The sequence below is a fragment of the Nothobranchius furzeri genome, chromosome 11 (genome assembly GCF_043380555.1).
Source record: "Nothobranchius furzeri strain GRZ-AD chromosome 11, NfurGRZ-RIMD1, whole genome shotgun sequence".
In the NCBI taxonomy this organism is placed as follows: Eukaryota; Metazoa; Chordata; class Actinopteri; order Cyprinodontiformes; family Nothobranchiidae; genus Nothobranchius; species Nothobranchius furzeri.
The window spans coordinates 22,116,633-22,133,048 of record NC_091751.1 but is presented as its reverse complement, the minus strand read 5'-3'; the positions used below and the strand labels follow the sequence as shown (position 1 = coordinate 22,133,048).

The following is a 16,416-nucleotide window of genomic DNA, read 5'->3' as shown; positions in this document are numbered from 1 at the left end:
TCTCAAAACTGAAGCTCCTGTGTTATCATTTGTCATTTTGATGCTAATATTTGCTTTTGTTGTGGTAAAAGTCCAACACACCAGATTCTTAGATACTCGTTCCTACACCACAGAGAATAATATAGGCCTTCTACTTAACACAGACATTAATATTTGAATAGAACAGCTTGATTCAGAAGTCAGCGTTAGAACATTGACTGCTTTATGTTTTGGTTTTATTGGTTCTCCAGCTGTCAGATCAGAGCTGGATGTGCAGCAGCATCGTTACTGGAGAAGTGGGGTGCTGCTCATTAGCTGCTATCAGAGAGCATAATAAGCTTTTAGGGTTCTCTGTGTGTGTGTGTGTGTGTGTGTGTGTGTGTGTGTGTGTGTGTGTGTGTGTGTGTGTGTGTGTGTGTGTGTGTGTGTGTGTGTGTGTGTGTGTGTGTGTGTGTGTGTGTGTGGTAGGGTAGTACAGTAATCGCCGCCTCAATCCTCAGAAGCCCTGCTATCTGTAAACAAAGACAGACGAGAGCTGCGTCTACAGGCCGCTGCTCTTTGTCCTTCATGGGCTGCTTAAACACAGGTTTCTGTGGGTCAGGGAGCATGTGCACGTGTGTGAGTGTGCACGTGTGTCTTCTTACACACCAAATTAGATTAATGAGGATGAAAATAAAATGTCATTTACATTCAGCAGAATAACAGAGAAGTAGGTTTGAATTGGCGCATGTGTGCAGATGATTTACATCGCTTGAACGTGCACTGAAAATAAATCAGGGCTCATTTTGTTTGTGTGTGTGTGTGTGTGTGTGTGTGTGTGTGTGTGTGTGTGTGTGTGTGTGTGTGTGTGTGTGTGTGTGTGTGTGTGTGTGTGTGTGTGTGTGTGTGTGTGTGTGTGTGTGTGTGTGTGTGTCTGTGTGTGTGTGTGTGTGTGTGTGTGTAATATGATTTAAAGAGGATAAGGAAGCTCTAAGAATACTCCCTCTAGTACAACTCATCAGTTTCTGAAATCTTCATCACTCCAACGCCCCGTTTACACCGACTACAGAACAGATGTGGTTAGGTCACCGGACGACTTCCGACTGCGGGTCATGTACAGAAAATCTCCAGAAAGTTGTTCCCTTGACAGCTCCAAATCTCGCATGTTCACGCAAATTCATGTTAAAAATTTGACGAGTATGTTTAAAGATTTACTTGTAAGCCTGACGTGATGTGAACTGATAGCTCTGTCATTACTGATTAAACAAAAGCGGGGGAGAAAAATGCAACCTAAGTTTTATTTTGAAATTGGCCAGATGCAACTCACTATTCCACATCTCACTTCCTGTCTGGCTCGTGCTACCTATTTTATTTCATGACAACCTGTATGCAGGTTCCAGATCTGCACCACAGCACAGCTGGATCAGATGCTCCGATAGGACTCCACAGCTGTGTTTCCACTCTCGGTATTCAGGGAAATTTCTGCGAGGCACTGAGAGACATGACGGCTCGTTTCTCTCAGCCATGGTGACTGTCTCCATACAAATTCAGCCCTTTTAAGACTTCGATAAGACGTCTACATGTCGCCACAGCTTCGGCAGTGAGAAATGTTGCAAATCAACGCCAAATGCCACCGACATTTAAAAGGTCCTTCACTCATGTTTTCGTAGATTTGCAGTGGTCTCTACCACCGATTCTGTTTGCATTGCACTGCTGATGTTTTATTTCCACAAATAACACAAGCCTGGAGGAGTTCTGCCATGTTGTGGAGTTGCTAATGCTAATGGCTGGCTTCCAATCAGTTCGTTTACATGCAGCCAGTAACCCTTTTAAAACCCGAATATTCACAGTAACCCGGTTCCGCAGGTCCGTGTAAACACCGCCAAAAACCTGGATATGCTCATAACCGGGTTACACCTGGGGTAACCCTTTTCTAACCCGAATGTTTGGTTGTGTAAACGCATACCGGGATATCCCCATCAAAGCGTGTGTTCTGCGCATGCTCTGTTCGCGAGGAATCTTGGTCTTTTGAGTAGCGAGACGTCTTGTATGCGCCAGAACACCGGAAGTAAACAACAAGTTGGGAGCAACATGGCGAGTCGCGGCACAGCACCACACTTTCGGAGTGACGAGGAAACTAAAGCACAAACAAACGCGGTCGCCATCTCTTCTGAACTCGGAAAAATGTTGTTGTTTTCACGGATACCGGAACTAGAAGAACCGGAAAAGACGCATATTGCGTCTGGACGTAGTCCATACGTCCTGACGCTACCCCAACGTCCGCATTTAAATCAGGTTATGCAAGTTAGGGGAAACTCTTTCTATTTGTGCTTGTAAACGGGTTATTCTGATCAACTCAGAAACCTGAATACCGACCTTAACCCGATCACAGCCCGGATATTGGCTGCATGTAAACGTAGTCATTGTGGTAAATGGTAAATGGCCTGTATTTGTATAGCGCCTTCTTCGAGTTCTACAACCCCCCAAGGCACTTCACAACACAATCAGTCATTCACCCATTCACATGCTGATGGAGATGAGCTAGATGTAGCTACAGATGTCCTGGGGCGCACTGACAGAGACGAGGCTGCTGAGCGCCATCAGTCCCTCCGACCACCACCAGCAGGCAAGGCGGGTTGAGTGTCTTGCCCAAGGACACAACAGCAGAATTCTCTGGTTGGAGCCGGGATCGATCCTGCAACCTTCCGATTACTGGACAACCCGCTCTACCTCCTGAGCTACTGCTGTCCCAATAGCCGAGATGTTCTCTGCTGTTTCCTGGATTCTAAACCTTTTCAACATTTTCAAATCCTAGAGTTTCACCACCTATTTTCTATCTGAAGCTAATGCAGGAGATAGGAGACTTTTGTCATATTCAGCCTGTAAGAAAAACTCAGAGTGACCGATCACTGAAATATGTAATAAGTAAAAAAGGGTTTTCCAGTGAAGGACCTCTCTAATAACGTCTAAAGTTTATTTCTGTCAAAGTACGGCCTAATTTAATCGATTCGGAGGACCGGCAAAGCAGCTGTGTGATGGAAAATGTGGCGTTCAATGACCAGAATAAGTGCTGTTTTTGTAACGGTGAGTTTAAAGTGGCAGTTCCGCTTTACCAGCAACTCTTCCACTTTTACAAATGCGACATCTGCTGATGTCATTTCCTGCTGAGTTACAACCAATCAGCATGGAGGGGCCAGTGGCACCAGTGTTCATGATGGCTTCATCCTTGTTTTATTAGTAAGTTCTTGATAGTTCAGGTAGCAGGTGGGAACATTTGGTCATTAGACCCATGCTGACCAAATAAAGCCTAAAAAAAAAAAGATGTCAGTGAGAAAACTGATCACTAAAAACAACTCGAGTTATTTTTAGCCGTTCGGTGATACGCCTGCTTATTCTTCTTATTAAAACTGTTAAGTGCTGAGTTGGGACATATTTCAAACCACAGGCAGCAGCTCTAGACCACAGAGCATAAACGAGGTAACCCTTGACCCCTGAATAATCTGGAGTCTATATTCAGCTCTGAGCAGTGAAGCCCACCAGAGAGAGCTAGCTTGTCCTTGATGGAGGTGATGCTCCATCACACGGTGGTGCAGTGTGTCTCACTTGGCTGAGGATGCAGCGGTACTCTAGCCTCCGGTCTGCTGGGAGGAGCAGGACAGCAGCACGCTCAGATACAGGAAAGCAGCTACTGAGGACGGTGACGGACTAAAACCTACAAAGATAGAACACTGATGGCACACGGTAAATATGGTGGAAGTGACTCTCGAGGTCTTGGCTGTTGTTCAGATTTATTTCTGTCTAGTGAGTTATTTTGGACTGGTGCATCTATTGTTGTAGATAAAGTCTAAATGATCCAAATGCAGCTCTATAATGAGCAAATGTGTGTTTCTTTGAGAAAAGATCTTAAATGAAGTCTCACATGTCTGATCAAACCCAAAATAAAAGAATGTAGCTGCCTGCATCCCGCTGCGCCCATCATGGGGTCTGGCACACACACACACACACACACACACACACACACACACACACACACACACACACACACACACACACATGAGCAAACACACACATATATTTGCTTTTTACCTCATAAGATTTCACTCTTGACAAAACAACGTTCAGAACTCCTAACCTTCAACTATCAGATCTAAAGACAGAAAGCTGAATCCCTAGAAACATGGTGGGTGAGTTTTCACCGTTCAAGTTTTCAGACTTCCGAAAACCGAACAGTAAAAATCCGTGTGCAGACGTAATGGAGCATATTTAGACCCATCGCTTTGGAACGGATCCTTCTCAGGCCACTGCTGGTGGTGCTTGTTGTGTCTCAGACTGATTCTCATGATTTTTATCTTGAGAGGCGCTATAGAAATGATATTTTCTTCTTCTTCTTCTTCTTCTTCTTCTTCTTCTTCTTCTTCTTCTTCTTCTTCTTCTTATTTTTATTAATCTCTTCAGAAGATCACAGTATAAATAAAGATGTTTCAGAAAAGCCATTGCCCCATGAAGGACTGACTACACATGTTCATACCTCGTAGAATGACCTCTACCTTTATCACTAGAATGTAGTTGGTACTAGTTTTAGATGTTTTTATCTTTTAGGCAGATGTTTCTATGTTTACTGAAGAATAATGGAAGTATAATTTAAGTCGTATTCTAAGTTGTATACTTTTCTAAGTTGACTTCATGCGAAAGCAAGTGTTGCCTCTTTTGCTACAGTTCACCCCAACATGCTTTCAGTCACCTTCTGGACCAAAGCTTGACTGATGGCAGCTCATAATCAATGTCAGACTTGTGGGTTTCGCTTGTCCACCTCCTCTTGAGGTTTGATCAAAAGTTGTCAATGGGATTAAGGATGGGTGCTCCATCACCGAACGGTCCTTGGATGGTTGGAGGAATCCCCCCTGGAGGATGTGTAAGTACCATTATGTATTCATGATTGGTCTGAGGCTAAGTTGTGAGTGAGTTCACTCCCTTGGTTGAAAGGCAAACGCCCCCACAACCCCAAACACACACACAAATGCCCTCAGGGTGCTTTGCTGTTACCAGGACACACGACTAACAGAAGTTCTCACCTCTTCATTTCAGTACTTTTTTTTCTAGATGCTTCAAACAGTTCAAAAAGGATTCTTAAGAGAAAATGGCATTCTTCCAGTCCAGTCCCTGGATGCAGTCAAGTATCAGTCTGTCCCTAATGGCTTCTGAGATAATGTTGCTTCTTTGCTGCTCTTATAAGGAGCCTAAAGCTTGGTTTATGCTTGACGCGTTTACTTTCTGCTTGGTGATGCGGCTCGCGGATGGAACGTCCTTCACAACTCGCAGCGTTTATGGTTCATGCGGCTTGTCTCTGCGGTGAGCCAATATTCTCCCAAACTGTAGGGGGCAGCATGGAGCTCTACGGCATGCATCCAACACTACACCATGGTAGAAGTAGAAATTACTGTTTACAACATGGCATTCCAGCATTTTTAACAGCGTTCTCGTCTTTTCTGACAGTGCGAGCTATTTCTCTCCAAGAATTATTAACAACATATTGATCACGGTGATCTCTGAGAGCTGAATCATACAAATGTCTGTATTTACGAACCTCTGCCATACTAGTTCTTGCCGGACCGCCATGTTTTTCCGTGTCCGACCGTCCGCGTGGTTAGAAAATTTCCTAGGTGCACGTTGCGGAAATTTTGGGCCGTGCGGAGACGCGGTGGAGCGTGGTTGTTAAAATGACGCAATTTTGCCGCGCAGAGCCGTGTGGACCTTGCGGACGTGTCAAGCATAAACCGACCTTAAGTGACGCCCATCTAATTCCGCACCACGGGTCCCCGGAAGAATGAAAAAAATTAATGCAAGTCAATGGGGCTAAAAACGTTATCTTCTAATTCCGCTTGTTTTGTGCCATGGATTTCACGTAAGATGTCCGTGAATTTTAAAGACACATTTTGATACCAAGAACGTGCTTATTTTAGAACAGGAGGAAACACTATTTTAGGTTTTGTGTGAAAACAAGTTCAGGACTACAAATGTGCCTCAGGAAAGTGACGTCATCGAACCAGACACAGAGAAAACTGAGGGAAAATGGCTGCAAGTTCAGCAAACTTCCCACAAGAGGAAAGATCCATCATGAATCTGGTCATTTTGGTAAGTAGCAGCTACGTTAGTGGAGAGATTATGTGGTGACGTGTTGTAATCATGCTAATTACGAACTTTTACAAGCTGATAAATCTCAAAGTACGTAACTGGCGTGGTCAAAAGACCCATCATTACTTTTCTTTTAAATATAAGTACAACATATTTGTGATCCAGGGCGTAAGGCAAAGTGGATTAGAAAATAGCGTTTTTAGCCTCGTTGACTTGCGTTCATTTTTTCGTTCTTCCGGGGACCCGTGATGTGGAAGTAGACTTAGGCTCCCTATTGTTATCCAACCATCAGCCAGAGGTCTTCTTCTCACAGCGCTGTAGACACCCTCACACCTGGACTGTTGGAGTCCCAGATAAACTTTAGGTTCTGTTCTTGCTGCTCTTTCTTGCAGATCTTTTTTCATTAAAGCCATACTATGTAACTTTTTCATGTTTTAAATAACTTTCTTGAGCCAGTTTGTGCTAAAATTATCCTTTACAGAGTTAACAGAATGGCCCTCAGACCCTCACTGCTCCCGGGGCCACACTTGCAACTTCAGAGTTGCCGGTCTGGTCCCCTCGAAATGTTGAGAATACTTTAATAGTTGTATTGTCACAAAATACACAACTTGGACAGTGTTTTTGCTGTGTTACGAAGCTGTGGTTGGTACACCTGACTCATAATCCCAGTAAAAGCAGATCAGAGCAGCAAAGATCCTTTCACTCCAGGCTGAGTCGACACCAACTGGACCCTAATGTCTCACCCCGTCAGCCCCCATTGGCTTCACCTTCCTGAGTCTGGGTTACTGATGCTAAAAAAATATCTAAAGGGAGAACAGACAACAGGACACAATTCTGTCAGAAGTCCTTAGATCTGAAATAATCTAATGACGTCCAGGTTTTCTCTTCTCAACTTCTCAACACAAATTTCACAATTGAAGTCGTCTGGATCAAGGCTGAGGATTTTTGTGGTCTGTCTCTGTTTTTAGTGGATTCAAATGGCACAGATTCGACAGACTTTCAGCAGGACACCCTTAACAAGGACGATAACGCAACTGAACAAGTCTCCTCAAGAGTTTCCACAGGTGCCATCCAGGATTTAGAGATAGGCACCATGATGGGAAACTTATCAGATCGTGTCTCTCTTGTCTATTTTGTCTAGTTCCTGTTAAGATGAGCAGGCAGCTTCAAAGGATGTCTACAGTTTTCTAAAATCCTTTGTCACAAAAACATGTATCCTTTCACCAGCGAATAAAAGAACCATTTAGGGGATTCTGCGCTCTTTTTTTATCCTCATCTTCAAAGACAACTAAAACTCATGAACTTTATCAGCTGAAGCTGAAAAAAACCTCAGAAAGCAATCTGTCCTGAAGAATCCACATCTCATCCATCTTGTTGGTGTATTATCAGTGTTTTGCTGTCCATGTGTGAGAAGAAAATGGTGAAGAAGGTGATGCAAACACAACATAACATTTCATGTCACTTGCTGCACATTTGAACTCCAAGTCAAAGAAAGAGAAGCTTTTAGGGGTGTGTATTAGCAAGAATCTAGTGATACAATATGTGTATATCACATCACAGGGGATATGATACAATACATATCACAACAACGGGGATATGATATGGGACTTTATACATCACAATACAGGTGTTACAGTACGATATATGTCACAATACAGGGGAGACAACAGGGCCGGAGTGGGACACATTTTCAGCCCTGGAGTTTCAGACCCCAGACCGGCCCACTTAATGAATTATTATTAAAATCATGTTAGAACTTTATATGTATAGTCTACAAAAGCACACTACTCGGTAAAGCCTTGTAATTCAGTGCAAGAAAGAGTTGCTTTACAATGTAGGTTTATTTGAACATCAGTGCACATCTCCAACATTGTTCTTTACAACACATTCTCTAACAATATAACAATCTACCTTCTGTTCAAACAGCTGTTCTGAGATTTTCAAACCTTTAAAATGAAATGACTCAGCACTCCCTTTCACACTTTTTCCAGTTTCCCTATACTCACCTGCACACAATTAAAATAATCATCTGTAAAGCTTTAGCACATTTGATATGGAAAACACATTTTTTGTAACCAATTAAAATATTTTCTATGGCAAAATATGCAGGCTTATTTCATTTTACTTTCATTCTAATAACTATCTGTTGTGGGCTTTGTGCATTTACTAATAAAAATACAACAGGTCACTACTATTATTTGGACATTAAAATTATTATAATGAAACTAATGTTTGCTTGTTTGCACATGAGTTGGCTCACCTTCTATCCCAACAGGAGCAATACCCTCACTGCTGGCTCCTGGCTCTTCTTCTGACACTACATTGTGTGAAAATTGTCACAATTCAGCATTCATTTTCCTTTTTACACGCTTTCTGATCAATGCTGAATCATCTAGCATTTTAGAACACTTTCATATAGAGCCAGGATAGTTTTCATCATATAAATTTTAATAATATTCAGTTCACTGACTCAATAAGTAATCCTACCTGTACATGCCCACTCTGGAATTGTGGGTTTCTGCCTGGTGCTTATTAGGCCTACTGGATCTTGTGGGCTACAAGACAGTTTGGTGGCATCAGTCACATCATACTGTTGACTATATTACATAACGTTATGTCATGACGCCATATAATTCATTATTGATGCTTAATTAACTTGAATGGTGATTTGCAGCCGGTAAAGTTTAACATCTTGACTTGCCTTACCCGTTTTATCTTCATTTGAAGTTAAAGACTGCGAGCTTGTTTGAGAAAAAAAGGTGCTCATTTTTGCACATTTAGCTGCATCTGTTTCCAGCGCTTTCCTCTTTTTAATTCTTGCCTTCTCCGCGCCACCCTTGCTCTTTCTACTTTCCATCTTTCCGTCAACTGCGAGGTCACGTGGTGCGCACAGGCGCATATTGGGCAAAAAGAAAAAAAACGAGCTGCAGCCTGCAGGTAGAGACAGCCGGGAGGAGCGTATGAGATCAGCCCGGCGGCCTCAGTGCCATGACTGAACACCGGCACCAAAAAATAAAAATAAAATGATAAAAAACAAAAACGAGAGCACCGGCCCATGCGGCCCAAACATCGCGCGGCCCACCGGGAATTCTCCAGACCCTCCCGATTAGCCACTCCGGGCCTGGGAGACAATATGACACATATGTTGCTAGAATAAAAGCCAGACAATATTTGCAAATTTTAAGACTGAATTTAAGTAGAAAACTTAGTTAAGATGCTTCCAAGACACATCCAGTGTTTTCACAAGATCTCGTTGTTCCGTGATTATGAAGTCAGAAAAAACTGCTGCCACCTAGCATCCGGAGTTTGAATTACAGCACAGAAATATAGTAAATGTGTGCACGTAAATTATCAATTTAAAAATATTGATCCCTTATATGCTGCTTTTAAATATCAATTCAGTATCATAACACAAAATATTGATATATTTTTACAATTCTAGAAGTTTTTACTCAGAGGACAGAGGCTCTAAAGTACTGGGCGGAACAGGTCCCACCAAGGACAGAAGAGGACACAAACACGTCAAGGATCCCTTCAAACCTAAGGATGCTATACTCAGGCTGGTGTTAAGGCATGCAGGAAATCAATAAAAACATAATAACAACCTAATCAAAGGAAAAAGAAACTCAGAAATGATTTGTGTCTAACTGTAATATCCCTGTCCTTTTAAAATCCTGGGACTGGGACAAATGACCCAAACACAAGCAGAGCGGTGTTGTATCTGCAGCTCAGACCATTGAGAAAAGTTCTGAACGTAGCAGCTCGTCAAATAAAGAAGTCCATCTATTTCTCACAGACATGGGACGCACTTTAGTGGACAAACACGTCCATATTTTACAAAACATGTGGTTTGTTTAAATGAGTGAAATAAGCCATTAATTTTAATAATGAAAAACCGACATAAAACCATGGAGATGGCTTTAGGTTTCACACCCTGTCACCATCTAAGGAGTATTCATCAAGTGATGAAAACCAAAATGATGGAAGGTCGAGCCAGCGACTCCTGTGCTCGCTCTATGATATTAACTGACTCTTGGTTATTACATCATCAAATCTTAGTCCATTGCTTTTAACATTGACTGCATAGAAGCAAAATTTATTTTTGCCAATGTCAGTTAGTTGCATTGGCCATCTTGTTTTGGGTTGGCACCAATTACAGATAAACAGGTGAAACTCTAACAATTAGCATATGAAATAACAGTCTATTTATGTCAGTAACCCATCTTAGACTGAGAAACCATCTAAAGGCTCATGAACCCTTCGCAGGGGTTTTGCATTAGTTAACTGATTAGAGTGGGACATTTTGAGTCTAGTGCATTGAATCTTTTCACAATAATCTAACAGTCTGAGGGTTTGATTGTGGGGTTTTCATCAGCTGGAAGCCATAATCATCAGTTATAACAAATAAAGGCTGAATTATCTGGCTTTGCCCGTAATGAGTCCGTCTCATATGTTAGTTTCCCATTTAAACTTGAGTTATTGACATGAATTAACTTTTAGACCATATTCTAATTTTTGGAGTTTCACCTGTAGATCCAGTAAAAAAGGCTTTCTAGGAATTAAAGTTATATCAATCCAATGGTTCACGATAAACTTTGTTCTCTTTCTCTCTCTCTCTCTCTCACACACACACACACACACGCACGCACACACACACACACACACACACACACACACACACACACACACACACACACACACACACACACACACACACACACACACACACACACACACACACACACACACACACACACACACGCACACACACTAACCAGCCTCTGACACCACTGTCAAATTTACTCTTCAAACATTTTATTTGATCGCCACGATTAAATGTTGGGAAAGTAAATATGTTTATTATGAAGAGAATGCCAGTGTGAAAATCCCTTAACTGATTCAGCCGTTCTCTTTATTTCTCAGGGATTCCTCTGATTTTAGAGCTAAAGTATTTTACCCTTTAGCAGATAAAACCCCATCAGCCTATTTCCGGACTCACTTTCCCTCCACACCCGTTGCTGCTCCACCCTGCGCCCTTTTACCAGGATAATGTCAGCTCTGAGGAGATTATCCCTAATTCCTGAAAACACAGGATTAAAACACACACTCGCACACACACACACACACACACACACACACACACACACACAGTAACTGGGTGGAGATTCGAGTTCCTGCATTATTCCAGTCCTGTAACTGATCTAACCTCTGAACTTATGTGACAGCTGTTTGACTGACAGATGTTCAATGTTTCAGTGGTGGTGGATGCTAGGAGGTATTTCTGACCATGGCATATGGCAGTCGCTCTAATTCATTAATAGGATTGAAACTAACATGATGTCTGATTTTCCTTCACTTCTAAATAAGAGCCAGTGATGTTTGTTTAGCCTGTGAGCTCACTGGTTTGTAGTGTTGGTAAAATATCTAATAAACTGCAGAAAGAGGTCCTTCACTCATGTCTTTAATACATGTGCAGTGGTCTCTAGTACAAATCGATGCCTTACAAGTCGTTCTCTGGGGAAAAAAAGTTCCGGTGCACCTGTTTGAGGACAGAGAATTCAGCTGTAGGGAAAGAAAAGAGTTTCTTAATTCCTGATACTTGGACATCTTGCCTCTGATTGGCTGACAGCAACACAACTCTACCACTGTAGCTCAGCAAAGTTGATGTTTTATCTCCACAAAGTAACACAAACCTGAAAGAGTTCTGCTGTGTGGTGGAGTTGCTAAAGCTAACAGTTAGCATCCACTAGCCAAGACAATCTCTACTGCTTCCTGGACATTTAAACAAAAACAGACTTCCTTGACCACTGACTTGCAACATGACTATCTCCACAAACACAAGCCAGGAGGACCTTCTGCTGTGTGGAGACGTTGCTAAACACGGGAGGCGAAGAACGACCGCGATCAGCGAAATTCGTCGCTGGCGCTTTTATTACCTGACACACGGGAGGCGACCCGCGGCAGCGGCCAGCGGCAAATCCGTTCTGTTCCATGGCGAAATCGAAACTTCCGTTGTTTTGCTTGGCTGTGTCAGGTTGGAGGGATTTAAGGTTATTTAAGCGGTTCAGAGTTAATAAAGCGGTAGATATGATGTTTCACAAGGTGCTGCTAGAGTTGTGTGAAATCTTACTTCTGATTTTACTATAAAACATAATAATAATCAACTTCTCCTCCATGTTTGCTCGGAGATGTACGGAGTATCCCGTCCGCTCATTGGTCAGCGAATGAAACCTCCGTTGATTGGTCCTCGTCCGAGCGACAGCGATGAAAAGTTGAAAATGTTTCAACTTTCTGGGATCGCGTCGCTGGGTCGCCTGTGCACGACACGTGCACGAGTGCAACATTTCACACGCACGTTTTTTGCGTTTCGCTTAGTAGGAGGGAGACCCGCGATTATCGCTTTGTCGCACATGTCTCATTGGAAATGAATGGAGGACAGGCGATGTCGCCTCCCGTGTGTCGAGCCCATAACGGTTAGCTTAAACTAGCCGAGAAGTCCGCTGCTAATTCCTGGACGTTAAAACAACAGCAGCCGTCCCCGTTGTGAATCAAGATCTGTGAGTCCATTAATGTTAAGTGACAGTGTGATGTGGATCTGTCAGGATTTTCTGATCCTAGAGTTTCACCGTTGCTTTTCTGTCAGGAGCTAATGCAGGAGATAGGTGTAGGAGACTATTTTCATGTTCAGTCCATATGAAACACTGATCATTTTCAAAAATAATAAGTAAAAACTGGTTTCCCAGTGAATAATCATTGGACACGTCTTCACCTGACCACAATTCAAGATGTCATCCACAGCGAACCTTATCAACACCAAAATGGCTCAAACTCAACATTTAATGCTGTTTTAGCCAAACATCATTCACAACAAATACTCTGAAGGCTAAGAGGTAGCATGAGATTATGCATCATTTCTCAGGTGTACATTCACGTAATTTTCATGCTTCTGTAGTTTTTTCCTGTGATTTCTGCCACATTGGAGGTCATCAGAGGTCGTTGCACCTGATGAGCCACGTTGAAAAGCCTCTTTTAATGCAAAATGACAGAAAACTACTCATCCTCTCTCTGTTTTCTCTTCACGTCTTTGAGCTAACCCTACATACTCTCCTGCTTCCGTTTCAACCTTATCAGTGTTAATGCTGCACCTGAAACAATTACACACTTCTACACTGTGAAACGTGAAAATGAAGGATCACTGTGAGAAATGTTATAGAGCAGGTGAGGAAGGGTCGTTTGAACCTGTAGGTGATGTTCAGATAAATAAGTGTAGGTTTCCTCAGCTGCGACTTTAAACTCGTCATCTCTGTAGTGACACCTGAACTGAAAGACGGGCCTCATGTGGACACAGGAGACACTCAAAGTAATAATCAGCCACAAAGAGGAGAAAATAAATAGAATGTACCACGATGAGAGATGTATCAGAGTTCATGATGCTGATGCTGATGAGAGGAGAGAGTTACAGGACTCTCAGAGCAACGATGGGGAGGTGAGAGAAGAAGAAAGGAAGGATGAAGGGAGGTCTCCTGTTGGAAAATAAAAAAGAAATGAAAATTGAGCAAAAGGGGAGGAATGTGACGGAGTGACAGTGAGGGAGCGAGGAGGAAAAGCAGACGGGCATGTTTCTATGGGTGCTCGGGAAAGATTTGGGGTGAGGGAATCTTACATCATCGAGGCTGCAGCCAATGAGATGGCTCGGCTAAAATGTTCAAAGGGAGTGTCCTAGCAACAGCGGAGTAAATACCATAGCAGCCACTGCTCTGTCTCAGACTGGGAAAAAGCTGCATTTAGATTGATACACACTTCCAGTTTAAACGTGATGCTGCTGCTGCAGACACATGATACACACCTTCAGTCTTCAGCACACCTGGTTCTGTTTACCATATATGGGCATGGGTAAGACAAAACTAGATAATTAAACAAACGTGTGTGTGTGTGTGTGTGTGTGTGTGTGTGTGTGTGTGTGTGTGTGTGTGTGTGTGTGTGTGCGTGTGTGTGTGTGTGTGTGTGTGTGTGTGTGTGTGCATGTGTGCGTGTGTGTGCGTGTGTGTGTGTGTGTGTGTGTGTGTGTGTGTGTGCGTGCGTGTGCGTGTGTGTGTGTGTGTGTGTGTGTGTGTGTGTGTGTGTGTGTGTGTGTGTGTGTGTTAATTCACTAACACATTCATAGCTACATTACAGAAGAGTGATCAGAACTTCAGAACATCTCATCTTCTGCCCTTCATCACCTCCCTCATCCACGCACACTCCATCGCCGTTCTCCCATTCTGCCACCTCTCCATCCACAGCATCTCTCTCTCTCTCTCTCTCTCTCTCTCTCTCTCTGCCCTCCTCACACACAAAGAAGACCTGCAGAGTCACATGGAGACACACAAGGTTCCTTCACCCTTTCAGCTCCTCTCTCCTTCTTCTATCTACACTCGACAGAACGAAACACTCCTCAAAAGCCTCATTCATCCGTCCCTTCATTCAGTCTTTCTTTCCCGCCTCCCTTCTTCTCATCCTCCTCCCTGCTTTCCAGTCCGGTAGTGTGCAGCTGATCGGGTCCATGTTTCTAGTCTTTTTCAGACATCCAGCTCACACCTCAGTTTGTGTGTGTGTGCGTGCGTGCGCGTGCGTGCGTGCGTGCGTGCGTGCGCGTGTGTGTGTGTGTGTGTGTGTGTGTGTGTGTGTGTGTGTGTTAGTCATGAGCATCACTCTGATGTATGGTTCATGTGCTCTGATGGTTCTGGGTCACATATGTCCGGTTAACACTGTGATCCATCACTGAAGCAAACACACACATCAACACACACCAGCACCTGCTAACTTCATGTTCTCCTCGCTGGTTTTAGGTACAGATGAGACAGGGAGGTGATTCTGACTGTGGCGTGATGTTTCTGGTGTGAAATAAGGAAAGGATCAGCTGATCCACCCCACAGGGTTTAGATATAAACACACATCCAGCCTGCCTGTCCCTTCATCCTGCAAGAACCACCTGCCAGTCTCTAACCAGAGCCTGGCCCACATCCTGTCCTCCTCAGCTTCATTCATCATCGTCTCTTCCTCTGTTGGTGCAGGGTGGGACTAACCGTCTCTCTCCTGCCGTCAGTGCTGCAGGGATAAAAGGGGGCAAGCAGGTAACATGAAACTGAACGATGTCAGCTTACCGGCTGCAGGACAGGAGGAAAAGCTCCTCTTTCTTCCTTTCTCCTATCTGGACCCAAGGCGAAACAGAAAGGGAAGCGGAGAACCAAAATAAAAAAGGATGCCAAGAGTAAAATAAAATACCTGCAGCCAAATGAACCTAGAGGGCAGAGGAAAGATGCTGAATTAAGTTCCTGTGTTGCTGTTCGGTGAGGATCCTTTATCCTTGTGAGGCAGAGGGCTGTGGATTCACCTAAACGCTGAGCGCACGCACCGCCTCACGCCACACACCCCTCCCTCTCTGCACTCAACAGCAGCTGTTGGTCTATGAGGAACAGAACACTGTGTCCCCCTCCTTCTCCCGTTCTCCTCCTACCTCTCTCACTCACGACCCCCATCACACACTCACACACACAGTGCCCTCACAACACCCCCTCCTCCTTTTGACTAACATCTACCAGCCTGCTGACAATGGGAGGAGGGAGCGTGTGTGTGTGTGTGTGTGTGTGTGTGTGTGTGTGTGTGTGTGTGTGTGTGTGTGTGTGTGTGTGTGTGTGTGTGTGTGTGTGTGTGTGTGTAGACTTGTATTGTGTTTGACATATTTTCATCTGCAGAGTGACTTTTTCGGTCCACAGTGTGAATATGAATCATGGTGAATAGTGATGCACGTCGGGGTATTTTTTGCTGTGTGTGTGGGTGATGTGCTGACCATCATTTGCTAAAAGGAAGGAAACTCACATTATTTGTGGTAGATTGTGGTGTGTGTGTGTGTGTTTACCGTTAGGCCAAACTGTGAGCAGAAATGAGAACGTATTTTTAAAACCTTAGCGTGGTGTCAGCGTGTGTTCCATCTTTGTTCAGATCAGTGAGAATTGGGGTCGGTGAAGCCCTTTTGGGTTTCTTGCTTAAGGGTCACAGCCTGGACAAAAGGGCAATGTTAAATGAGACGTTGGATTGTCACTCTCTCTACGTGTGTGTGTGAGTTTGGGGGGGGGAGGGGGGCAGATCATCCATTGTCTAGGTCCTGTACTCAGACCACTGCTCATGGCCGTCCACCCACTCGGTGGGACTGGAGCAGAGCAGAGACCAAATGTTCTGCAGTCCTCACCAGAGTTTATGATGGTGCTAAAGTCTGAGCAGAAGGTGGTCACAAAGACTCTGGGCCCTTTTATACTCGGGTCATGGGAGTGACTTCTGAGGAAGTCC

The 16,416-nt window shown here is 43.8% G+C and overlaps 1 protein-coding gene across 5 annotated transcripts in view; it reads right to left on the bottom strand.

Annotated features, from left to right (window-relative positions):
* The window catches only part of fam49al (family with sequence similarity 49 member A, like), a 45,937-nt gene extending 30,407 nt beyond the window's left edge, over positions 1 to 15,530 (bottom strand). The window contains exon 1 of one of the 5 annotated variants that reach the window (XM_054745998.2): positions 15,234 to 15,530. The gene's annotated coding sequence lies outside the window, so the exon portion shown is untranslated. The remainder of the gene's footprint in view (positions 1 to 15,233) is intronic. The other 4 variants (XM_054746008.2, XM_054746021.2, XM_015955696.3 and 1 more) reach the window with 4 other exon arrangements.
* Between the last annotated feature and the right edge of the window lie 886 nt (positions 15,531 to 16,416).